Source organism: Canis lupus, chromosome 8 (assembly GCF_003254725.2).
Source record: "Canis lupus dingo isolate Sandy chromosome 8, ASM325472v2, whole genome shotgun sequence".
Taxonomy (NCBI): Eukaryota; Metazoa; Chordata; class Mammalia; order Carnivora; family Canidae; genus Canis; species Canis lupus.
In genome coordinates, this window is record NC_064250.1 from 32624095 (window position 1) to 32650666 (window position 26572).

The following is a 26572-nucleotide window of genomic DNA, read 5'->3' on the forward strand; positions in this document are numbered from 1 at the left end:
AATGAACAGAGACTGGTAAGTTCCATAATTGCCCTCCACGGCGAAGGAATAAGTGTAGGAGAGAAGAAAAGCACAGTAAGACACATATGTTAGTAAAACACTCCTTAATACTACACAAGCTGTAGAAAATGCTACTTTGCATTTGGTCCTCAACATGGCTAACTGCAAGCCATTGAGTAAAAAGTGCACCTTTTAAACTAATTCCTTGGTCAGAAGATAGAGCCACATCTAGAAACCTCCTCATTAATATGCTATAATGGTCAAGTAAGAGATTAATAGCAAAGTCACCTGCTAAAGCAACCAGGAACCTGTTGATTAACAATAAGCCTCCAAAAATAAGGTACCAGATTGCAAAGCAAAATCAAGTCTCAGGGCAACAAGTGCTTCTGTAATTTATTCCTTCTTTATATGAGGGCATAAAGCTCCCTTTATAAACGTGTTTTCCAGGCCCTGCTGTGAACTGTAGGTGTGAGCTTTTCAGCTGATTTATTAATTTTAGTTTCAATCAACGTGTCACCTGCAGACACAAAAATGTAGGCCTCACCACAGAAAATACAATTTAAGAGAAAAAAAAAAAAAAGAAAAAGAAAAAACAGGGCTTTAATTCAAAAAACTCTGCCAGCATTTTTTTTTAGATGAACACTGGAACGTCTATTCTTTGAGATCGAAAATAATTCCCAGCAACATAATTAAAAAAAATCAAAATTAAACATTTTTGTCATACTTCGAAAGTCAGCCTTAGACCCAGGAAGAGTAACATGAGGCTGCCAAAACAATCAGTTCCTCTTGTCAGTAGGGGTACATTCTCCCCAAAGAATCGAATGAACAACAAGTCCCCTGAGCAAAATGTGCAAAAAATTCTCAATTAGTTGTCTTTATTTAGTGAGCTCTATGGGGTCCTCAACCACACTATAGAATTATGGCAAGAAAGCTGAGCTCTTCACCAGCTTATTAGCATTCTCAGAGGGTCGGAGTGCTGCTGATAGCAGGCTGTTGCCTCCAAGAGCTGTTGGTGGGACCCCTACACTCCCGGGCTTTGTCCTTTTGTCCTTCTAAGCCAGCAGGAAGTACTGCCCTATGTTCAGGGCATTCTGGGATACCTTCATTCCATTCACAGTTTGCATTACCGACAGGGCCCAAGTCTTTGTTACTGACTATGACCATCACTGTTGCAGGTTTAAATGAAAAGCAAAAGCAAGCTCTATGTATCAGTCAATTGTAAATGCACGTTTAGGAAGTAGCCCCTTCCAAATGAACATCCTTGTGGGGCTGGAGTGACCCTACACGGCCAAAACCCCATAGGAAATCCATGTTCCGGGTTATAATCTGGCTGCTTTCTTTCGTCCCAAAATTATGCCAAGCGAGAGAATAGATAAACAGGAGCGGGTTAGTGAATATTTCCAATGGACTTCAGCGGATACATTTTACAGCACTCCCTTACTTACCCATCTCCCCACACCCACAGCCCACTCACCCCTAAACACTCCTGTCCCAAAGAAAAGAAAACAAGAAAGATGAAAACTGAAAATAAAAAAAGAACTGGCAGCAAGTATTAGAAATGCCTTTTCTAAAGAAGAGGGTATTTGCTGCTTTAGGGAAAACACTATCATTGACTAAATTAACAAGTTGCCTTATCAACTGCCATAAGCCTTGGAGTCTAATTAATTTAGTACTGATCAATAGTCCTGAATGAGGCATTGATTTCTGCCCGCTCGAAAGGGCTGCAGCTGAAATCACTTTCTCCGACCGCCACACACACACACACACACACACACTCACACACACACAGGCATCCAAAGCTTATGTACTATCACATTAAGATTTTATTTCACTCATTCTATATGAATGTGGATTTCCCGCAACCGACTGTAAATGAGAAAATGGAATAAAAAGCAACTTTGAGAGTAAGAACAGTTTTACTAGCAAGTATGAACAGAGCACTCCGTCCCAAACTTCTTCTTCCTTAGAAAATGTCTTTTGAGTGAGATAAAACATTAACAACAAAAAAAAGGAAAACTGAAGTGCTTTGCTTAAAATAGGTAGTAGATGCTTTCATTAGTCATGAGACATGCATAGAGGGCTTGGGTTATTCCTTTGTCTCTTATTTTTAGAATGCTGATGATACTTTATTAAAAGTATTCTGATCCAAAGTAATAATAACAGTAATGCTATCTGGCCAAGGGCAGAAGCAGATGGTGAGCCTCTGATAAGAATGAAAACATGTGACAGATTTGTCTTCTACTGCTGGGGTTGGTGGGCTAGGGGTGGGGGCGGGGTAAGGAGGGCTTCCCATTCCTCCCCCCACCCCAAATTCAATGACTATATTTGATAGTATTGGGATGAAAGTAATTCAAGCATTTGACTTTCTAATTTTGAGCCGTACTGACAAAATATGTAGCCTTTTATGACATGTATCTTAGAAAAGGTCTAGGTTTGAATTAAGCTTCTCATATCCTTCTATGGCCGTTTCTGCGCGTTTGCTCTTGGGCCCCTCCCTGTTTTTGTGGTGGTTCATTTCCATTGTGCCAGCCAGCTGCCCGACCCTCCTGAAAAATCTTGAGGGTTTTCCCCTTAGGCCTGGTCACTGGGCAAGTATTCCTCTCGTTGTTATTACTGGAAATAAGTATGGCCAAACTCTCCAAATATGCTAAAGATGATGCTTCAGTTCTGACCACAGGGAAACAAGATAACGAAGAAACTTGTTTATCACAGAAGCTATTTTCTATTCCATAAGTGTCACCTAAAGAAAAGAAGAAAGAAGAAAGGAAAGGAAGAGAGGAGGCTGAAACACGGGGAACTGCCTTCTTTCACAGGGTTAGAGAAACTCCCCTAAATGATCAAAACGAGACAGAATTAATAGTCTCTTCCGTGCATTTTTTAATATAAATTGGCTTTTTGAAACTTTCATTGACATATATATGTATATATATGTGTGTGTGTATGTACATATATAAACTATATAAAACTATATATATAGTATATATATATATATAAAACTATATATATATAGTTTTCCAAAGTCCCAGAAAAAGTCCTTTCCTTAATCTCTTTGGGGCCTCCATGAGTTTCCATAGCACTTTACAAAAGATCTTTATTGAGGAAAGGATTGGACAAACTTTCCTTATATGTGTGGCCCACACCATTAATTGCCCCATCTCCTTTGGTAAGGCCTTATTCCTATGTAAATACCCTTGCATAATGTTACAGGCTATTGTTAGGCCAGCGCCAGTCAGTCGCCACTTATATGCATTTTTATTTCAATCCGCTGCTCAGAGAATGAAAAGATGTCTGGACTTAAGCTGTTTACCAACTGGGCCGAAGCTGCAGAGCGGCAAAACTGAAGAAAGCCCCGAGCAACTGCAGAAACAAGCTTTGACAATGCGAGCGGCCATTTTCAGTTGAGTTATTAACCCTCCCTGAAACTCTTCTAAGCTATGCCTCCTTTAAAGAACAAATGTGCTGAATCAAATGTGAATGAGCCAGAACTATTAAGAGAGAAATCCCCTAAAGAACCATTGAACACAACATAGGTTTGTAATCATTTTGTCTCAGTTGCCTGCTACCAACATTATCAAGGGTGAGAATGCTGGCTCAGTTGTGGGTTGGCTCGTAATGAAACAATGGGGTGGGACAGGAAAAACACACACGCAAACAACACACACCCAGCGTCAGAAAACAGTGTGCGAGAGACGGGGAGACTGAGTTCATCGTTCACCACCAAGATCTGATACTAATTTGGTCACTGAAACACAGGCATCCCTATGCGGAGCATCGGCAAAAGGCTTCCAAATGCAAGCGTCGCTCCCTCCACACTATAGGGCCCCCTACGTTCTTAAATTGCAAACATGATACAAGTTTGACTTTATAGTTGTGAAGATCCGAGGGAATGAGCCACACGGAAATAAAGGAGCAACATTCTACTAAAGGGTGAGGGCTTTTTCCTCTGCAAGATGTGCTGCAGGCGACGAACGTCGTACCAATTTAATGGCACCGCAACCCGAGTAGTGTGGTATTAGCCTCAAGAAACTCTTGACTATTTGCATGCTTATTAGAATCCAATGAGCGCTTAATAAGTGCATATATGTGACAGAGGAAACATCTCATTGCATAGTTAGTGCTACAGGAAAGACACACGCGCGCGCACACACACGCTGAGGAAAGCAGTCTTGAGTTAATTACCATCACAATGCAATCAAGTACAACAGTCATAGCTGAAAACCGTTTCTATTAAAGCTGCTAGACTCAACCTTGCCTCCGCAGGTCAGCTGCAGCACTGATAACCTTTCCAGCAGACAAATACATGTAACATTGCCTCATCTAATTAAAAGCTCAGGGAGGTGTAGAAAAATACCAGCACATTGAATCCAAGCAAATGAGTGCTGCCTTCGGCTGATGAGGCTACCATATGCTGCTGCTGTTTACTCTGGAAGGAAACTGAGTCACTTAACATTTCAATAGGTTAATCAATTGACAATTAAATGGAGAAATTGGTTAACTCTGAAAACAATTAACATGACACTCCATTAAGTACACTTTCTAATTGCCACAGCTGTGAGTGGAAATTAACGTGCATGTTAAAGCATCTAACTGGGGTGGCACTGTTTTTTGTGTTTCAGAGAACGGAATTAGCTGAAAACTCGGGTTTTATTTTATAGATTAGACAGTAGGAATTCTATCATCAACTGCAGTTTTAGCAGAGGGGAGCTATGTATATTTTGTCATTCTTTTAAGGACTCACTTCAAGTTGTTGAAATATTTAATTTGCAATAATTAATTAAAATAGCCTAAACCCCTCCTACCAAATTACGGGTTGGCGAACAAAATGGGAAACCTCTCCCTTTGCCCATTTTGTGGACAGAATTACTTTGCAGGATCAGGTATATTTCAAGATTTCCTTTCTAATTAAACAACGCAACACGCAAGTCTTAAAGTCAGAATTTCTGCCGAACATATCTGCGAATGGTTTGTGTGATTGTTGGCCTGTGTCCCTAGCCTTAATATACAACAGTAACAATAGTGTTTGTTAATGACAATTTTAAGTTGGAGGATTTGGATTTTTACAGGCTATGACACATGCTTGCAAACAAGCAGGCAGTCATTAAGACAAAGAATATTCATTTACAAGAGAGGTGATAATTTAAGCAAATCATAAATGTTGCTGATATATATTAAGTGCTAAATAAATATTTTTGAATGAATGAAAATCATTTATTATCTTATATAACCCTCCTCCTCCCCTGCCGCTTCTGGTAGCACATAATGGATAGGATACACAAAAACGGATAGGATCAATCCTACTTGGAGGGGCTGATGTCTGTCTGGCAGCGAAGTGGGAGAAGAGCATTTAAAAAGAGAAGGTAGGGGGCGCCCTAGCTGGCTCAGTTCGTGGAGCATGTGACTCAGATCTTGGGGTCCTGGGTTCGAGGCCTATGTTCGGGGTAGAACTTCAAACAAACAGAGGGCAAAGGATGCAGCTGGTGTAGGAGGGGAACACTAAGAAGACAGAAGATGTTCTGGTTTGGGCATCTGGCTAGATGGTGATGATTAATCAGTATAGAAGTAACGAGGAATAATAGATAATAGATATTGAATCTACTGTAGAACATGTGGAGTTCAAAGTGCTGTAAAATATGCAAGTGCAGATGTCAACTAGACAGATCAATCGAAACTCATGGGCTAGAGATATTTAGGAGTTTGTCAGAATACATGTGGTTGCTAATAACATGAAAGTGGAGATTTCACTTCCATTTGTTCTACACAGAAGAAGAACAGGAAGGGGCTGAGGACAAGGCCCCGGGTAATACCAGCATGCTGGGGTGGACAGAAGGAAGAATCAGCAAGGGAGGCTGAAAAGAAGTCAGAAGAAAAGGAGAATAGGAGAGAGTGTCCCAGAAGTCTAAGGAAGAGAGAATGACTCCTACTCAAGGCATCTAGTAAAAGGAGGGCAGTTTGGGATCCCTGGGTGGCGCAGCGGTTTAGCGCCTGCCTTTGGCCCAGGGCGCGATCCTGGAGACCCGGGATCGAATCCCACGTCGGGCTCCCGGTGCATGGAGCCTGCTTCTCCCTCTGCCTATGTCTCTGCCTCTCTCTCTCTCTCTGTGACTATCATAAATAAATAAAAAAATTAAAAAAAAAAAGGAGGGTAGTTTGGAATACCAGTGTCCTCGTGCCTGCTGTTTGGTTGGTGTGAGGAAGGCCTGAGTCAGAGCACAGTCCCCATGAGTAGTTAATGGGAGGTGAGGAAGGAGAGGTGTGGACTGTGAGCCACTCTGAGAAGCTTTGTTATGAGGGACAGAGTGGGCAGGAGCTTGAGGACTAGAGGGTGTGAGGGCAGATTTGTTTGTTTATCTCTAAATTTGGAAATGGCCATGGATTGGGCTATCTTTGAAGGATCCAGAATCGGAAGATGAGATTTCCGACCACTGAGTTCTTTTTATGTGTTGTTGTTGTTGTTGTTGTTGTTGTTGTTGTTGTTTTTAGTCTGGGAGCTTCAAAGAGAAAAAAGTGATTTTAGAATTATTGCCAAGAGGGCTGGAAGAGGGATGTGACTGAAGGTGGAGGGGAAGGATTACCTCTGAGAGGCTAGCTGAGATTGGATACAATGTCTTGTGGTCACACTCACTCATATTGCAGTGGGATTTTCTCTAGGGGGAGGCCTTCATTCGTATATTTATTCATCCATCCAACAAATATTTATGCCTGGTTGCCATGTGCCCGGCACTATTTTAGGCCAGCAGGACACAGTGATGAGTAAGACAGTCATGGTTCCTGCCCTTAAGGAACTAGAGAGTTCCTGAAAAGGAATCAACCCAGAGGTCAAGGATCTTGGTGGAAGAACATTCTAGGAGTTAGGAGAATGGATTCCTTGAGGTTGAAGAACATGTGTTGGGATCCCTGGGTGGCGCAGCGGTTTGGCGCCTGCCTTTGGCCCAGGGCGCGATCCTGGAGACCCGGGATCGAATCCCACGTCGGGATCCCGGTGCATGGAGCCTGCTTCTCCCTCTGCCTGTGTCTCTGCCTCTCTCTCTCTCTGTGACTATCATAAAATTAACAAAAAACATGTGTCCATATAACCAATTGTTTCCTACTTCATTGAGTCTCACCATTGTAACACCCATGTGAGGTGGATTATATGCTCCCTTGAATTTATCTTTAGTTACTCATATTTGTTTTTGTTTTTTTTTAAGATTTTATTTATTTATTTGTGAGAGACATAGGGAGAGGCAGAGACGTAGGCAGAGGGAGAAGCAGGCTCCTTGTGGGGAGTCCGATGCAGAATTCAATCCCAGGATCTCGGGATCAAGACCTGAGCTGGAGGCTGCTGCTCAAACACTGAGCCATCCAGGTGCCCCTCATATTTGTATGTAACCCTTTTGGATAATCCTGTTTATAGAACAGACACTTGAAACAACGTTTTCCCTCCTTTAATCAGTGAGAAAAAGAAATTTTATGACATATACATTTGGTAGTTATAACTTTTTGTTAGTTTGCTCTTGGGATCTTTGCATGACCTTCAGTTAAGAAACCCATGCTTTGGGGGCAGCCCTGGTGGCTCAGCGGTTTAGCGCCGCCTTCAGTCCAGGGCGTGATCCTGGAGATCTGGGATTGGGTCCCACGCCGGGTTCCCTGCATGTAGCCTGCTTCTCCCTCTGCCTGTGTCTCTGCCTCTCTGTCTCTGTGTATCTCTCATGAAAAAATAAAATCTTAAAAAAAAAAAAGAAAGAAAGAAAGAAAGAAAGAAACCCATGCTTTGACACAACGTTTACTTGTCCTGTGAGATCCCTTTCGTTTAGCTATAGCTCCAGATTTTTATCTGGACACCAGACTACCCAGGAAAACAGCAAAATTTCCCCATCTCCCTTAGATGGCTATATGACTCCATCCAGTTATTTATTTTTTTATTTTTTAAAGATTCTATTATTTATTTATTCATATTAGGCCCTGGATTGAAGGCGGCGCTAAACCGCTGAGCCACTGGGGCTGCCCTCCATCCAGTTATTTAGAGGGTAGATGTGATGGCTGAGTTGTCATCTTAGATTATGTAGTCAAATCCACACTTGAGAGTTAGTAGAATCGAAAATGAGAATAGTCTAAACTACAGATGACCACATCAGCCTTGAAAAATTTTCACATTGACTCAAATGAAAAAGAAATAAACTTCTATCTAGTATAAGATATAAGTAGTCATAACACATGGACAAATTTTTATCCTAACTATTCATTCAATCTTACCTGGTCCTAACCTGTATTCAAGTTACATACAGAGCAAGTATCTATTAAATAACCATTATTGGGACGCCTGGGTGGCTCAGCGGTTGAGTGTCTGCCTTTGGCCCAGGACATGATCCTGGAGACCCTGGATAGAGTCCCACATCGGGCTCCCTGCATGGAGCCTGTTTCTCCCTCTGCCTGTGTCTCTGCCTCTCTCTCTCTCTCTGTGTCTCTCATGAATAAATAAATAAAATCTTTAAAACAAAAAAACAAAACAAAACAAAAACCCATTATTTTTTATTTTAAAAATTGATTTATATTGGGGTACCAGGCTGGCTCAGTCAGTAAAGCATGCAACTCTTGATCTCAGGGTCATGAGTTTAAACCCCACGTTGGATATAGAGCTTACTTTAAAAAAATTGATTTAGGATCCCTGGGTGGCGCAGCGGTTTGGCGCCTGCCTTTGGCCCAGGGCATGATCCTGGAGACCCAGGATCGAATCCCACATTGGGCTCCCGGTGCATGGAGCCTGCTTCTCCCTCTGCCTGTGTCTCTGCCTCTCTCTCTCTGTGTGACTATCATAAATAAATAAAAATTAAAAAAAAATAATAAATAAATAAAAAAATTGATTTATATTGTTTAGTTTTATTAAAATATAATTGGCATATAAAAATTGTATATATTGAAAGTTTACAACCTGATGTATTTTTTAAGATTTCATTTATTTATTTTTAATATATTTTTAAAAGATTTTATTTATTTATTTAACAGAGAGAGAGAGATCTCAAGCAGGGGGAGCAGCAGACAGAGGGAGAGGGAGAAGCAGGCTTCTTGTCCAGCAGGGAGCCTGATGTGGGGCTCAGTCCCAGGACTCTGGGATCATGACCTGAGCCAAAAGCAGATGTCTAACTGACTGAGCTACGCAGTTGCCCCTAAGATTTTATTTTTAAAATCTTTACACCCAAAGTGGGGCTCAAACTTGCAACCCTGAAATCAAGAGTCACATGCTCTACCAACTGATTAAGTCAGGTACCCCTACAACTTGATGTTTTGACAAATGCATACAACTGTGAAAAGATCACTGCAATCAAGCTAATTAACATATCCATTACCTCTATATAGGACAAATATCCCCCACTTTTCGAAAATTCTCCACTTCACTTTTAGGAAATACCTGCATTAGTACCTGTTTTTGCTAACCAGAAGAAACGCAAAGATTTTTGCTTTTATGGGAAAAAAAAAGGTGAAAAGTGAAAAGAGCACTCAACATTTGTTTTGCAGCGAGACCTTATAGTGGCAGTGTGCACCCTATAAGAAGCAAGAGTGGCCTGATCAGGCTCTTCTCTGGGGCCTACACTCAGCATCTCAGCATCAAGCTGCCATAGCTTTGAACAGTGTCTGTGAGCATCTGTGCTTTATCTCAATTTATTTTGTGCAACCATTAGTAAGATGTGTCCTAAGGTATCAGAAAAGCCTTGAGAGAGTTTAGCTTTCAGGTCTGAGGATGCTCAAAATTTTTAAATATGAATTCCTCATAATGCTTCTTTGTTTTATGCCTTTTTAGTTTACAAAAGATTTCATAGGAAAGCTCTACTTTCATACAGCGGGAGGAACCATACTAGTGTGTGTGTGTGTGTGTGTGTGTGTGGTGAGGCAATTATTGTTTTTTGAGTTGTTCTGTTGTGGGACAAATTTCTTTGACATAATATTCTAGAAATAAGGTGGTTATGAGTGATCAGGTAATTTTTAACTACATGAAAATCCCTAATATAATGATTGTCATTCTATAAAACAAAGCTATTTCCATTTCCCAGTAGATGGCCATAATAAGCCACTTGTATTTTGTACGTACACATGCTGTGGCATATCTGTGATGGAGAAGCCAATGAATGGTGGCATCATCATTGAGATTTCAGCCCATCTTTTCAGAAGAGAATGGGGCATAGGAAGGATAGGGGAATATAGTGAGGACCACTACTGGCCTGGATAAAAACTGCTCTGTGGATTAAAAAAAAAAAAAAAAAAAAGTTGACTCTTCTGGGTGTATGTACTGCATGGGCACAGGGCTTATTCAGAATTGGGGCTGGATTTGAGCTCCCATTTGTCCCCTCAGCTGGATGCCCTTGTGCAACAAACAGCCCATATACATAAATGTAGTTGAGCAGAATAGAAGTATTACAGAACTTAAAAAGGAGTAAATTCAGAGACCTCAGGTTTTTAAAGCACTTCTAATAGAGCTTTGTTGATGTGGTTATATCCAGTCCTAAAAGAAAAAATAAATTTTACACTTATTTAAAGTCCCTGATAATAGCTAAACTTAGGAGGAAGCTTAAATGGTTCTTTTCCCAAGTAGATAGGTAGAAGAGAGATGAGTTGGGCTGAGTCACAACTAACTAGTTCAACTGATATTTAAAATTGGTGGGTTCTTAAAAAAGATTTTATTTATTTATTTGGGAGAGAGAAAGTGAGAGAGAGAGAGGCAGAGGGAGAGGATGAAGCAAGCTCCCCATTGAGTGGGGAGCCCAATGCAGGACTCAATCCCAAGACCCTGGGATCATGACCTGAGCCGAAGGCAGATGTCCAACCTACTGAGCCACCAAGGTGCCTCTAAAATTGATGTTTAAAATGTGCCAGGCATCATCTTTATGTGGTGCTACAATGAGGAATCAGCATGATTATGTGAATGTTTTCTGTGTCTTTTAACAAAGCAGGATTGAAGGACCAAGACTAGGGATACTTTTACCTCTTTTCTTTTTCTTTCTTCCTTTTTTTTTTAAGATTATATTTTGAAGCAATCTCTACATTCAATGTGGAGCTTGAATTTACAACCCCAAGATCAAGAGTCACATACTCCAGCGCCTGGGCCAGCCAGATGCTCTTCACTCTTTTCTTTAGCTTCTTTATTCTTACCTGTCATTCAGGTCTTCAATGTTGTTGTTGTTGTTTTTTAAAATATTTTATTTATTTATTCATGAGAGAGAGAGAATGAGAGAGAGACAGAGAATGAGAACGGCAGAGACACGGGCAGAGGGAGAAGCAGGCTCCATGAAGGGAGCCTGACATGGGACTTGATCTGTGGCCTCCAGGATCATGCCCTGGTCTGAAGGCGGCACTAAACTGCTGGGCCACCGGGGCTGCCCTTCAATGTTGTTTTATCCCCTGACTTCCCACCACTCCACAGAAACACTTAGATCTCCTCTTTCTTTCTTGTTGATACATCAAAATCCCAAAGAATGAAAAAATAATAGCTATTCCCTCTAATGTTTCTGCTATGGACAACCTCACACCCCTTTCAAAATCTTGGGAGATTCAGAGCCCTGCAGGTGACAGATGGGGCTCCAGATACTTGGTGGAATGGTAGGAGAGAAGAATGGAAGGGAGAGAAAGAAGAGTCTAGCATCTGTCTGTAGGTGGGGCTAAACAGACCAGCTGGAGACCTCCTCAGTACCCATCCTATGAGAGAAAGACCTCCTCAGGCTCCTTCAGGTCAGCAAATGTTTATTCATTGCTTACCATATACCAGACCATGTGCTGAAAAGTGAATAAGAGTTTCTGCCTTTAAGGCACCTGGGTGACTCAGTCAGTCAAGTGTCTGCCTTCAGCTCAGGTCATGATCCCCAGGGTCCTGGGATTGAGCTTCATGTTGGGCTCCCTGCTCGGTGGGGAGCCTGCCTCTCCCTCTGTCTCCACCACTCCCTCTGCTTGTGTTCTCTCTCTCACTCTCTTTCTCAAATAAATAAATAAATAATCTTAACAGAAAAAAAAAAAAAAAAAAGAGTTTCTGCCCTTAATGAGGTTATGGTCTAATAGGAAAGTTGAAAACATGACAGAGAATTTCAATCTAATGAAGTAACTACTGTGGGAAAAGTATGTAGAGTGTGCTGTGGGAGACGGGCAGGGGCTGCTTCCTCCCACTTTCAGGTTCTGGAATGGAAGGCTCTTTCGAGTCTGTTCCAGGGACTATCCTAGCTGGCTCTCTATGGAATCTACCTCTCTGGCTTTATCCCTTGTCAGTTTCTAGCTCTTCCTGGTTTACTATGTAACCATTCACTCTCCTCTCTCATTAGTTTTCCAACACTGCCATTGTCTACGCAGGTAGATTTTCAGTGTGGGTGTTTTTCTCCCATTTATAAATCTGGAAGACCTCTACTCCAACTTTAATACCCACCTCAAAAGTTATCTGCAAAGCTTTCCCTGAAGCTCCAAGGCAGAGTTGCCTCCTTCCTCTTTTCTACTCCTTGCTTACTATTTATACTTCTATATTTACCACAGTGCACTCCTAAGATAATATTTACCACAATTTTTCTGTGTAAATATCTGTTTTTCCCATTAGACTGAGCCCTTAGGACAGAAGTCATTCATCTTTGTTTCCCCAGGGATTAGCATCTCCAATGGCCCTTAGCTCTGTAACTTAGTATTTGATGGATGAATGATTATTTTTAATATACTATGGAAACACTGATGATGGAGTTGTTCACTATGTTATTCACACTGAATAAAATATTTGAAGCATCATGCTAACATAGTAAATAGGCCTTTCTGACATGTGAGAAGATTTGAAGTGGCCCAGGACAGAGCCCTGAATTATAAGATGCCACCCAGAATCTCAGATCTTTCGTTTGGCCATCATCTCAATCTATGTCATGGATTGTTGAGTGCTTTATAGATGACTGAGTCAGGAGAATTTGCTTTGATTAGGTTTTATTTAAGTTAATTGTTCTTTTTCTTTTAAGATTTTATTTATTTATTCATGAGATACAGAGAGAGAGGCAGAGACACAGGCAGAGGGAGAAGCAGGCTCCTCACAGGGTGGCCGATGTGGGACTGGATCCTGGACCCCAGGATCACGCCCAGAGCCAAAGGCAGTTGCTCAACTGCTGAACCATCCAGGCATCCCAATTATTCATTTAGTAATCAGATATTTATTCAGTATCTGTTATGTTATTGAGCTTTGTTCTAGGTGCTTGAAGTTACAGTGATCAACCACAATATGTATGGTTGAAGAGTCTATGAAGAACCCACTAGGATAATGGTTCTCAAAGTGTGCTCCTTAAATCAATGGTATCAACATCACCTGGGAACTTATTAGGACTATAAGTTCTTGGAACCCGTAGACCTACTTCCAGACCTACTGAATCAGAAACTCAGGCCAGGGGAGTGGGGTGGGGGCTGGGAGCAATAATCTTATTTAAGAAACATTCTCCGTGATTCTGATACCAAAAACCAATAGCCCAACCCCATGCTAGAGAGGCCACCTGTGTCCATAGCTTCCAATGGGTCTGATAGATGTGCCCTTCCAACAGTGCTCTGCCTTGGGAAATGAGTATGTGTGAACAGCATCAGTGGTGATCATGACCTTGGTTTCTGCTTGGCTTAAGTCAATGGGAAGGAGAGGAGAAAAATAAAGCCAGGGTATTTATAATCGTGGCTTCTTCCCTGCAATGTGATCCCAGGCCAACTGGGTTCCTCAAGTCAAAGCCACTATTCCTCCTGAGGACATTTCCTCTGCAGCTTTTTCCCAGCCTCTGGTAAATTAGCTTTGTAAATAAGCCCTTCACAAACTATTTTGAATGTCTTTTCTGTTCTCTATCAGAACTCCACTATTCAGGTCAGGTCTGATCTTCTGCAGGCCAGGACCTACTGCACCATTTGACATGGTGGATACAGTGCATGTAGACATAATTTTAGGGATCTATGAAAATGTTAAACATTTTTTTTAATCAGAAAAAAATTTGATATAATCCAGAATGGATTATATTTTTCCTTATATTGATGTAATTATAAAATGGAATTTTGTTTTTTAAATTAATTAATTAATTAATTTAAAAGATTTTATTTATTCTTTCATGAGAGAGACAGAGAGGCAGAGACACAGGCAGAAGGAGATGCAGGCTCCATGCAGGGAGCCTGATGTGGGGCTCTATCCCGGACCCCAGGGTCATACCCTGAGCCAAAGGCAGACGCTCAACCGCTGAGTCACCCAGGTGTCCCTAAAATGGAATTTTAAAGTTTTTTTTTTTTTTTTTTTTTTTTACTGCAGGAAGAGTCCCACAACGTCCCACAAATGTAATAAAGTGGCCCTGCTGCATTGTCTTGCTAATTGATTTTCTTGCCTTCATATTATTTGCCCCTCAATTCCTCTATTCCACCCACAAAGCACTGTATTCACATCTACACTTGTGCACATGCTTAGAGACACATACACATATTTCCCCTCTGCATTCATTCTCTACTTTTCTCCATTTCCTCCATTCCTTGCCTGGGAGGGAGATGGAGGCTGACCTCTGCAAACTACATTATTCAGATTCCTTGTTGGATGGCTTCTCTTTGGGAGCTATGAATAGGAGGCATCAGCAGAAGATCACACGGCCAGAGGAGAGAGAAGTCAGAGTGTTTGCTCTCCTGGCACCCTCTGTGCCACCCATGGGTAGCAGTGGCTGCACTACTCTACCTAAGGCCACAGCTTCTGCAGCTGAGCTTCCCACACTCCACCCCACCCCCACCCGCGGCCAACCGGTTATCCCAGCCACTCCTTGTCTTCTTTCACTCTAGGACAGAATTTGGCTTTTCACTGATGCAGCCCAGTGGCTCCTCACCATCCCTTGTTGGTTTCCCTTAACCCTTTTTAATAGCCTATGTAAATAATTTCTTCATTAACATGCATAGAGCTATTTTTAATTGATAGTAGAGACCCATAGCAAGTTTGATTTGTTCATGTAACACAGTATCACAAACATTTCCTGAGGTGTCTGCAAAGTCTTCCTAAGGACCACTTTGTGGCAACACAATATTCTACCTTAAGGTGTACAAGAATCTCTTGATATATTTCCCCTTTGCTCTCCGGCTTGACTCACTTTTATTTATTTATTTATTTTTAAGACTTTGTTTATTTATTTATTCATGAGAGACACAGAGAGAAAGAGAGGCAGAGACACAGGCAGAGGGAGAAGCAGGGTTCACGCAGGGAGCCCGACGTGGGACTCGATCCCAGGTCTCCAGGATCAGGCCCTGGGCTGAAGGCGGCGCTAAACCGCTGAGCCACCCGGGCTGCCCTCGACTCACTTTTCTTTTTCACATCCTTTATTTCCATTATAGACAGACGAAATAAACATTCTCTAGGTGTAGATTTTTATTGTATATGAACTTTTACTCCATTCATATTATTTTTCTTCTAGATTCTGATACTGCCTTAGAGCCACAATTTCTAACCCTTCTGAATTCTTCTATAGGCAAATAGTTTTACTCCCTCCTGTTGGAATGTATTTACACTCAGATGTCAACAGACATTTGTTTAAACTATTCCTTCCACTTGAAATACTCTCTTTTTCAGTTTTTCAAATGTCAGTTTTCCTTCCTACTTAAGTTAAAGATGTCATTCTCTCCTCTGAACTAACCTATTCAAATGATTTGTTTGGTAATTAGTGATTTTTGGATCATGACCTGAGCTGAAGGCAGATGCTTAACCAACTGAGTTGCCCAGGCGCCCCCTTATTGTTGTTTTGAAATGTAATTAAAATCTTTTAGGTTGGGATCCCTGGGTGGCGCAGTGGTTTGGCGCCTGCCTTTGACCCAGGGCGTGATCCTGGAGACCCGGGATCGAATCCCACGTCGGGCTCCTGGTGCATGGAGCCTGCTTCTCCCTCTGCCTGTGTCTCTGCCTCTCCCTCTCTCTGTGTGACTATCATAAATAAATTAAAAAAAAAAATCTTTTAGGTTATTTAGCTTCAAATATAGTACTATCTTTTCTTTTCCAACTTGATTATTAATTTCTTGTTGAAGGAATTATTTTCTTTTATCACTTTATGTCTCCTGTGGGGACTTTCATGCAGTACTTGCATAATGAACATGTATTGATTTGAAAAATATTGGAGCCCCATATATAAGAGACTGACTTTCAGAATCCTAGTGTAAGTAAAGTTGAGTTCTCTGTCCATTTCTCTGACTACAAACTGTAATTTCATCACGTGGCGCACAGATTTCCAGTACTGTTTAGGGATGTTATTGTTCTTATGTGTTTCTAAGAAGGGAAATGCCTTAAAAGTGTTTATATCTCTCTAAGCCAAAGTGGAGCATGTGCATGAGAAAGAAGTGCCTCCACAGTGTAGATATAGAAGGAAAGATTAAGGGGCACCAGGGTGGCTCCGTTGGTTGAGTGTCTGACTCTTGATTTCAGCTCAGGTCATAATCTCATGGGTCCTGGGATAGAGCCCCATTGGGCTCCTTGCTCAGAAGGGAGTCTGCTTAAAGATTTTCTGTCCCTGTCTGCCCCTTCCCCCACTCACTCTCTAAAATATATAAATAAATCTTTTAAAAAATAGAAATTATAGAAGGAAGAGGCATGGTAGTAATACTAATGGTAATAGTAACTCAGTTTCTGATTAATAGTAACAGAAATCCTAAGTCATCCCATAGCATCTTGCACATTTTCTTTCTTCATAGCATGTATCACATCCAAATACATTCATTTTGTTATTTGCAATAATAATAAAACCTTCCTTACCCCAGCAAAGATATATGCTATATGGGGGTGAGGACTTTTTTGGTTCTTGTATTCTATAACTGTATTCCCAGTCCTAGAATAAGTCTGGCATGGAGTAGGCACTCAAAAAAACAGTTGTGGAATAAATGAGTGAATGGATGAACATTTGTTAGTATTCCACAGTTTTCCAGATGGTGTTTTAAGGGCTTGCATTATTTGTCACTTAAAGTCTCACAACACTCTATGACATAGGTACTGTCCCTCAGAGGAGGAAACTAAGGTTCAGAGAAGGTAAAGGCCTCCCATGGTCAGAAATCTAGTACCTGGGGTATGTGGGACTTAAATCCAGGCAGTCTGGCCAGGAGATCACACTATGATGAATTTTATTTAGTAAAATACTGTGAAATAACAACTAATATTTGTTAAAACTTATCAACTATTGTCACATCTATTTCCTTTTTTTCAAAAACAATATTTTATTTATTTATTTGACAGAGAGAGAGAGAGAGAGATTGCACAAGCAGGGAGAGCAGCAGAGGGAGAGGGAGAAGCAGGGAGCCCTATGTGGGACTGGATCCCAGGACCCTGGGATCATGACCTGAGCCAAAGGCAGACGCTTAACCGACTGAGCCACCCAGGTACCCTATCACATGTATTTCCTTTTTTTTTTTTTTAAGATTTTATTTATTTATTCATAAGAAACACACAGAGAGAGAGAGAGAGAGAGAGAGAGAGAGATAGGCAGAGACACAGGCAGAGGGAGGGAGAAGCAGGCTCCATGCAGGAGCCCGACGTGGGACTCGATCCTGCATCCCCAGGATCATGCCCTGGGCTGAAGGTGGCGCTAAACCGCTGAACCACCTGGGCTGCCCCTGTAGTTCCTCTTTTGATAGCATTCAGTGATCTGAGCTAATATTATTATTATCCCTACTTTACAGATAGGAACACTGAGAAATGATTTGTCAGAGGTCACAGTGCCATTAAGTGGCAGTTCTGGGAATTAAACTCTGATCTTCTGAGTTCAAACCTTATCTCTCTCCCACTCCTGGTAACCACCATGCTGTGGCTTAAATGTGGCCAGAGATCCCAATTAATGGCTTTAGACATACATAAGCTCGACTTAATTAGTCACTAAAAAGCCATTGTATTAGTAGCCAGCAATAAATAATTTTAATATTCACTAGTTTTGCTTTAGTAGTTACTAAGTTTTTAGTAATAAAAAATTGCACAGAAATTCTAAATTTGGAAGCACAGCCCCCAAGCATTTATCTTAGAGGAATAGGACAATAACAAAATTGTCACTGGTAACTTTTACAAAGACTGCACAATCATTCATTCAGGAATGCTCTGTGGTAGGTGTGTGATTCATACATCAAAAGAGATATACGTGGAGATCATACTTATTGTTGTCACATTCACTTACTTACTCTTAGATACTGAGTCTTATTGAGTGATGGCAAATGACTCCTAGGTGTATTTTCTTGACAAGGTAATAAAAATTATAAACAGGATTCTAAAAATTAGGACTCATTGCATGAATGTAAAGAAAAGGCAGTAGTAACAGTAAAGGTCACTGAGGTCGGAGAGATCAGTAGGTTCCAGGAGTCACTGAAGGACCGCAGGGGCTGGGATCCAAAGATACTTGGAACAAAGTACTGGAGGGTGGTTAGTGGCAGGGGCAACAGGGGAAAAGGTGGCAAGACAAGATGGCATAAACTTCACAATTTTCAAGGTGGAGGAGGATGATGAGGGTTGATCTAGAAGTGACTTAAGGAACATGTCAACCTCTTCAGGGTGGTGGATGAAGAGGCATGCTCTACTTGTGGAAGGCAAAAAAGGAACATTGCCACTTAATGTCCAGGTAAGATGGTGGAGTAACTGTTCTTAGAGTGGAAGATACAGAATATTTCGCTCTATGAGAGAAAATCTGAAGAATAGCTGAAAATGACTGGGAAATCTTAGGACCTGGGAACTGAATATGATTCAGCATAGTAGTATTCGCATTAAATAGAAAGATACCATACTCTAACATGCTAAGGAGGCATATGCTATTGTCCACTCAAAAGTCTTACTTTTCATAAAGCTTGTATAGTTCATACTGTACACCAACTATTTAACATTCAGATTCATCCAAGACTCATTTTAAAGCATGAGAACCTGCCCACCTGCTCCTCCAATCTGCCGAGATTTCCCCTTTTTTATTTTTTGAGATTTCTTTTCTTTTTAAGATTTTATTTATTTTTTTGAGAGAGAAAGAGACAGAGAACATGAACAAGGGGGAGGGGCAGAGGGAGAAGAAGACTCCCCGCTGAGCAGGGAGCCTGACCCAACCTGGGACTCCATCCCAGGAACCCTGGATCATGCATGACCTGAGCAGAAGGAATGCTTAACCGACTGAGTCACCCAGGTGCCCCTGGTTTTATAGATTTCTCTTTCTAGGAGCTTGTATAACATTTATTTTTTATGCCACTCACTTGGAATTTACCACTCTTAGAGTCTTATTTTTTTTTTTTAAGATTTTATTTATTTATTCATGAGAGGCACACACACACACAGAGGCAGAGACAGAGGCAGAGGGAGAAGTAGGCTCCATGCAGGGAGTCCAATGCAGGACTCGATCCCGGGATCCCGGGATCATGCCCTGAGCTGAAGGTAGCCTCCCAACCACTGAGCCACCTGGGCTGCCCCACCCTTAGAGTTTTATTTTTTATTTATTTATTTTTTTACCCTTAGAGTTTTAATGATAGTTTCAGTTCATACGCATATAGGCAATTGTGTTTATTCATAGGAACCTGTCTTGGTGAGTACCTGCCAGGTGCTTTTCCTTAGAGCCATAGTGCTTAGTTGGGGGCCTGACGGAGTGTTACCCAATTGCTGAATGATAATTTTAATTTTGACTGAAGCTGTTGTTTTCTTCATAGCCAGCAAAAGTTGCAGTAAAAACCATGTGCTACAATTTATGGAAACTTGTGAATTCCAGTTCATTCACATTTTTACTTCTGGACGAAACGCAATGAATGTCTCTTTAAGTGAGAAATTTGATAAAGACTGGGTTTTGAGGAAGCATCTCCTCCCCCAAGGAATGGGCTTCCTTTCAGAGGAGATCCCCTTAGATAGCTGCCAAGGTTGCGAAGGCAAACCTTTGCATATACAAATTTGGGTCAATGTGTTGACAGGATGTCAGATTTGTGTAGCTAATGCAGCTTCAGCATGAATATTGAGCTTTATGCCACTCCATTGATGCCCAAATGAACCTGTAGGTGCCTATTTGTGCCTGAGGCTACTGGGGTAGAAAATAGAAGTGGGTTGTGAAAACCTGATCAAGGTCCACAGCCTACCCTTGACCAGTAGGAACTGGTTTTCAGCAACAATTGAAAAGTAAATTCAAAGAGATCTGAATGGCAGAGCACTGATATCTTTTCATCAAATAGTCTGTAATTTCACATTGCAGTTATTTTGCCTCATAGACTTACCCAGGAGTGTTTCAGGAATCTTTACCCTGGCATGAGTCCACAAAAAGTTGCATAAAGAAAAATTTATCTAACCAGCTGACTTGGAGGGACCAAGTCTTTTGTTTTACAAAAGACCTAAAATATTATTTAGTTCATGAAACATATAAATCTAAGTGGGAACAATGGTAAATATGACAATATGTTTTTTTTAATAAAATTGTATTTTAAGGACCTGAAAATTTTGAGATTGATCACAGTAAACTGTAAACGACTTTTATAGTCTTTGAGAGATGGAAGTATAAAATAAGCAACATTCACTAAAAGCCTTCTTTTTAACTCCTTAATGTTCTACTACTTATCTGAGTCTTATCAAGTGCTTCCACTAGTGAGCGAGCATTCCTGCATACATTTACAATAATTCATATGATCACTGATCATAATAATAATTTTTTCATTGTAAGACCTTTCTAATTATCAAAGATTGATTTGGACACAATCTAATTTTATTTGAGTTTTGCTTTTCATTATCATTTTATAAGAATTGACACTATTAGAAAACCATTAGCTAGATTATTTGATTAAGCAGAAGACCTTATCTCCTCATTCAGATAATATAATTTATTTTCTTCACTTTAGTAGAGCACATAGTATATTTGGTACCTAAAGAAGATCATCTTTTTTTTTTAACACTTTCCTTGTCTTATACAACAAAATTATGTTTTTTATTTTTTTAAAGATTTTATTTATTTATTCATGAGAGACACAGAGAGAAAGAGAGGTAGAGACACAGGCAGAGGGAGAAGCAGACTCCCTGCGGGGAGCCCACTGTGGGACTTGATCCTGGGACTCCAGGATCCCGCCCTGGGCCAAGGCAGTAGCTTAATGGCTGAGCTACCCAGGCATCCCACAAAATTATGTTTTATAAAAATCATAAACTGAAGTAATAATAATGTCCAGAAAAGAAACATAGACACTGAATATTTTCTTTTATCACATTTTGTACTTACAGCTGTGCAAGTAAAGGAAAAATGATTGTAAATAAAATAAAGATTAGAATAAAAAATGAGGGGCACCTGGGTGGCTCAGTCAGTTAAGTAGCTGCCTTAGGTTCAGGTCAGGATCTCAGGGTTCTGGGATGGAGCCTCCATCGTGCTCTGTCTCTCTCATATAAATAAATAAAAATACAAAAATGAAAAAATAGATTATTTATTTATGTATTTATTTGAGAGAGAGAGAGCATGCCAGCAAGTGCATGGTGGGGGAGGGGCAGAGGGAGAAGCAGACTCCCCGCTGAGCAGGGAGCCAGGATCTGAGGGTCTATCCCAGGACCCCACCTGAATCATGACCTGAGCTAAAGGCAGAGGCTTAACCAACTGGGCCACATAAGCGTCTCCAGATTAATAATTTTAAAACACATTAATACTTTTTTTTTTTTTGACAAAAGAGGAGATATTAAACTTACCTATTTGTCACAGTAACAAACACTTGAAGCTGAGTCTGTGAGTCCAGGTACAGTGCCCTTGGCAGTTTTCCAAATTAGCTTTCAGTAGCTTGCTTGATTATAAGGCCTAAGAAATAAAAAATGTGCTAACTTGAAATGTTAACACTTAATATTATTAAATATTATTAAAATTTAACAGAAACCACAGAAATTGTTTAGAACTTAGACAAACAGGATTTTTGCAGAGAGGAGTATTTTACTCCTGACATTGTTTGGAATGGTCAGGGCGTGATGATACTAAAGGGCAGATTAGTTGGTAAATATGACAATATTTACTGGTTAGATAAATAAGGGCAGAGTTTAGTTGGTTTTAACGTTAGGCTCCCACTCTATAGACCTCGCTGGTAGCTTGTACCGAGGTCACTGCTTCCACCCCTTCCCATCCCCTACCCCCGCCCCTTCCCTTGACCACCACTGCTTTGCTTTGTAAACTTGTATTTCTATTTTCTCTTGGCATACTTTGGAGTGTAGCTTTCAGAAATAATCTTTTTCAGTGAGTTTCTTTTTTCTAACATGCCTCCTCTCAATATATCAGAAATCTCACTTTTGTTTAGTATTTTTGAATTATTAATTGTCACTCAGAACACTGTATACTGTTTGATGAGACCTAGACCTATAGATAAATACTGATTTGTATTTAGCATGTATTTGTACGTTAGTTTAAAAGGAATAATGCCTTTTTTTAATAAGAAAGAAAGAGATTAAATAGAAGCATGTGGAAACATTCGCAACAATTTTGTGTGTGTGTGTTTGTATTTGCCATACAGAGAAACCAACTTATCGCATCTTATCTCTTTCATGGAGGCACAAAGTAAGAATCCTTCACAAGAGAGCTCTCTTCGTCTCATCTCTTCATCCTAATATATGAGTATACATGGATATTTTTTCATATATTTATCAAGTTTTTTTTCCCCTAGCTGGTACCCCAAACAGTGCCCAGGCAGCGTTATATGATGAATGAGTCTGTTTTTATTTAACACTATTGTATTTTTCCCTCTCTAAAATTAATTCCTCTATAGTGTCTGAATGGGGTTTTTATCAATTAGCTTTCACTAGGAAAATCTTTTCCTGTCTAATATAGAATAATGATTTTTTTCATCTGTCAAGGGGGTTATTAATAAATGCCACCAGTGGGGTTAGAACATTCTCTGGTGTTTGCTTTAGGGGAACAAGGGGATTGTCGGAAATCCTAGCCAAACTGAACCATAATTAGAGAGAAAATGTTAGCAATTAGAACTATACATTAGGCTTTAATTTACTACCATGGAAAAGTCAAGGGTGGCATTTTTATTCCATTTTTAGGTGCAGCCAGATGGATTGCTCATTACAGGATAATTTCCACCGACCCTCTGCATTTCTCAAAGTAACAAAGCAGCTGAGAGCACTGTGCAGCTAGTGGCTCAGATTTTATTTTATTTTTTGTGGGGGTGGAGAGTAGAAGGGGAGGTTAAGTAGTTATCAGTTTCCTACAGTTATTGACATAATTGGGAATCTTTTTATATGTGGAATAATTTTAGGTTAAGAAAACGGAACACAAACACATTAATATAGTTTACTTTTCTATCCTTGCCTAAATGTATCATGCTGCTATATCTTAATAATCTCCATGTTAAAAAAATTCCCTTTTTAAATCTTTCTACCTTTAATTTTCCCTAATGACCAAAATAAATATTATAAGTTATTGACTAAAAAAAAAAGTCTTCTCAAACCAAAGATCATAAAGTTTCAGTCTAATTCCAGTCTAATTCCTGCAAAGCTTCCAAGTGCACCAGTTGCACTATTATTGAAGATGTGGAGTATCCATCATCATTTTTCCTTTTTATCTCACACTCAAATTGCATTTTCTTTTCTTTTCTTGTTTTAAAGATTTTACTTACTTATCTGAGAGAGAGATAAAGAAAGCATAAGCAAGGGGGAGGGGCTGAGGGAAAGGGAGAAGCAGACTCCCCATTGAGCAGGGAGCCCAAAGCAGGGCTTGATCCCAGTGCCCTGGGATTCTGACCTGAGCTGAAGGCAGTCAGTCACTTAACTGACTGAGTCACCCAGGCCCCTCAAATGGTATTTTCTTATTAACTGTGCTATTCAGTGAATTTGGGGCCAAGAGATTAATGACCATTTAAAGTAAATGTATTTATCTTGAGGTTAACAATGTTGTCATGAGGAAAAAACCTACCTTCTATTTCCTTTTTATTACAATGAGTCAAAATCAGCCACAGCTTCCCTTTTTTTGAAGATATAGTTGAAGATACCTTTATGTTATTTACTTTTATTGTGGTCAATTATATATAACTATATAAAATTTACCATTTTGGCGACTTTTAGGTGTATAGTTTGGTGGCACTAATGCATTCACGCTGCTGTGAATCCATATCATTTCTCTTCAGAAGTTTTTATCTTCCCATGCTGAAACCATGTTTATTAAACAATAACTCTCTTTTCCCCTCTCCCCTGTCTTTGGTGACTACTATTATATTTTCCATCTCCATGCATTTGAGCACTCTATGTATCCCATATATGTGGAATTGTACAATATGTGGCCTTTTGTGTTTGATACTTAGCATCATGTCATCAAGTTTCATCCATATTGTTGCATGTGTCAGAATTTCCTTCCTTTTTAAGACCCAATAATATTCCATTCCAATATTTGATTCCAAAAGTACATATATGCCTTTATTTTATTTTTTTATATGCCTTTATTTTAAATAATTTGCACATATTTCCTAAGGATTTACCTCCATGCTCAAGTTGTATGGGGTTGACATCCACAGACAAAGTTATGGTTCCATCACAGGTGAGGTAGTGGATAAGAAGCGTTGGTGAGGACAAAGTGTCAGGTAGTTTGGACAGAAAAACAAAGGAAAACATCTGATCTTTCCATAAATGACCCTGTTAGAGGACAACCATGCTAGACTAACTCAAGTTATGACATGGAGAGAAAAGCAGTTAATTCTATTTGCAGGTAAATGTTAAGATGGTATTCCTAAAAACATTTTAGCAGCCATAATTCATTACAGAATTTTCAATGGTTGAAAAATTCAGACAACTAGATAGCTTCAATTTTCTTTTTAGACTAAGTTTCAGGGACGGCTGGGTGGCTCAATGGTTAAGCATTTGCCTTCTGCTCAGGGTGTGATCCCGGGTCCAGGGATCGAGTCCTGCATCAGGCTCCCTGCGAGGAGCCTGGTTCTCCCTCTGCCTGTGTCTCTGCCTCTGTGTGTGTGTGTGTCTCATGAATAAATAAATAAAATATTTAAAAATAAAATAAAATAAGTTTCAGAAAAATAAGAAATATTTCCCCCACATTCCCTATTCTACCAGACTTCAGCTAGATTTTCACGCTTCCTACGGAAAACAACAACACAAAAATCCCATACTTTTGTCAACTGAAAATTCTACAGTTCTGCAGCAGTGACAGAAAGCATTTTTTCCTCATAAAAATCCATATTATGTAAGCAAAACAAAACATTACTGAGCTTTTGATTTTTAAATGTTTAGGTGGTAAGTTTATTCAGAGTGCTCTGCAGGGGCCCCTGGCTAGCTCATTTGGAAGTGCAGGGGACTCCTGATCTCTTGGTGGAGTTTGAGTCCCACATTGGGCATAGAGATTACTTAAAAAAAAAAAAAAAAAAAAAATTCTGCCTAAAGAAAAAGTTCAGTTGTAGCATTTCACCTTTCCTAAGCTACCTTATAGGGGAGCTCTTTAAAAGAAATGAGGGGACACCTAGGTGGCTCAGTGGTTGAGCATCTGCCTTTGACTCAGGTCATGATCCTGGGGTCCTGGGATGGAGTCCCACATCGGGTTCCCCATGGGAGCCTGCTCCTCCCATGCCTATGTCTCTGCCTCTCTCTCTCTCTGTCTCTCATGAATAAATAAATAAAATCTTAAAAAAAAAAATAAGAAGACTTCACAGAAGAAAACAGAATTAGGGTTTAACAGTATTTTATATTTCATTCATTCCTTACAAGAGGCAAACCTCTAATGTTTTTTGACTACTGAAACAGTGCCACCTCACCAGTTTTGTTTTTGTTTTTGTTCTTTTAAGATTTTATTTACTTATTTATGAGAGACAGAGAGAGGCAGACACAGGCAGAGGGAGAAGCAGGCTCCCCGTGGGGAGCCCAATGCCCGACTCCATCCCAGGACCCCAGGATCACGCCCTGAGCCAAAGGCAGACGCTCAACTGCTGAGCCACCCAGGCGTCCTGAGGTCACCAGTTTTGAGCTCTCCGTTCTGAACCCAACTGACCTTCCTTCACTTTTCTTTCATTTCTCTTGAATCTGTTCTTTGTTTACATTGGGGACTCTGTTCTCTCGTTCTTTTTCTCCCACCTCTTCCCTTCCTTCTTTCCATAATTATTTATTGAGTGAGAGTTTATTGTGTGCCACTTCCAGCCCTTGGAGATTTCAAAGATTAATCTGACATGCTTCCTGACTGGGTTGAAACTGCTGTCCAGTGCAGGTCTGTCCAGTGGTTTTCACATGGGGTGTCCACTCTCTGTGACTGGGACAAGCTCCCTGGAACCCTGAATTGAGGAGAGTTTGGGGCTCGTGTCTAGTTTTGGTAAGAAAGGGTGCCAAGATCAATTAGTGCTGTCCGCCAACGGCTCGGGAACAAAATAGTTGAAGTGTGTGCCGTGCCCTTGCCAACTTCTAATCCAAGAGAACCGAAGTTTTCTCCACATGTTTTTTCCTCCATTCAACCTGACCCTCAAATTGAGAACTTTTTTTTTTAAGATTTTATTTATGTATTCATGAGAGACACAGAAAGGGAGGCAGAGACACAGATAGAGGGAGAAACAGGCTCCATGTAGGGAGCCCAATATGGGACTTGATCCCTGAGCCAAAGGCGGATGCTCAACCTCTGAGCCACCTGAGCATCCTAACAAATTGAGAACTTTAAAGGTTGCTTTAATGATCATTCTAGTATAC

The 26572-nt window shown here is 40.4% G+C and overlaps 1 long non-coding RNA gene across 1 annotated transcript in view; it reads right to left on the reverse strand.

Annotated features, from left to right (window-relative positions):
• Positions 1-26572, reverse strand: part of LOC112657399 (uncharacterized) — a 47146-nt gene that overhangs the window by 14147 nt on the left and 6427 nt on the right. Inside the window, exon 2 of the long non-coding RNA XR_003134979.3 lies at positions 21605-21710. This is a non-coding gene — a long non-coding RNA (uncharacterized LOC112657399). The remainder of the gene's footprint in view (positions 1-21604; positions 21711-26572) is intronic.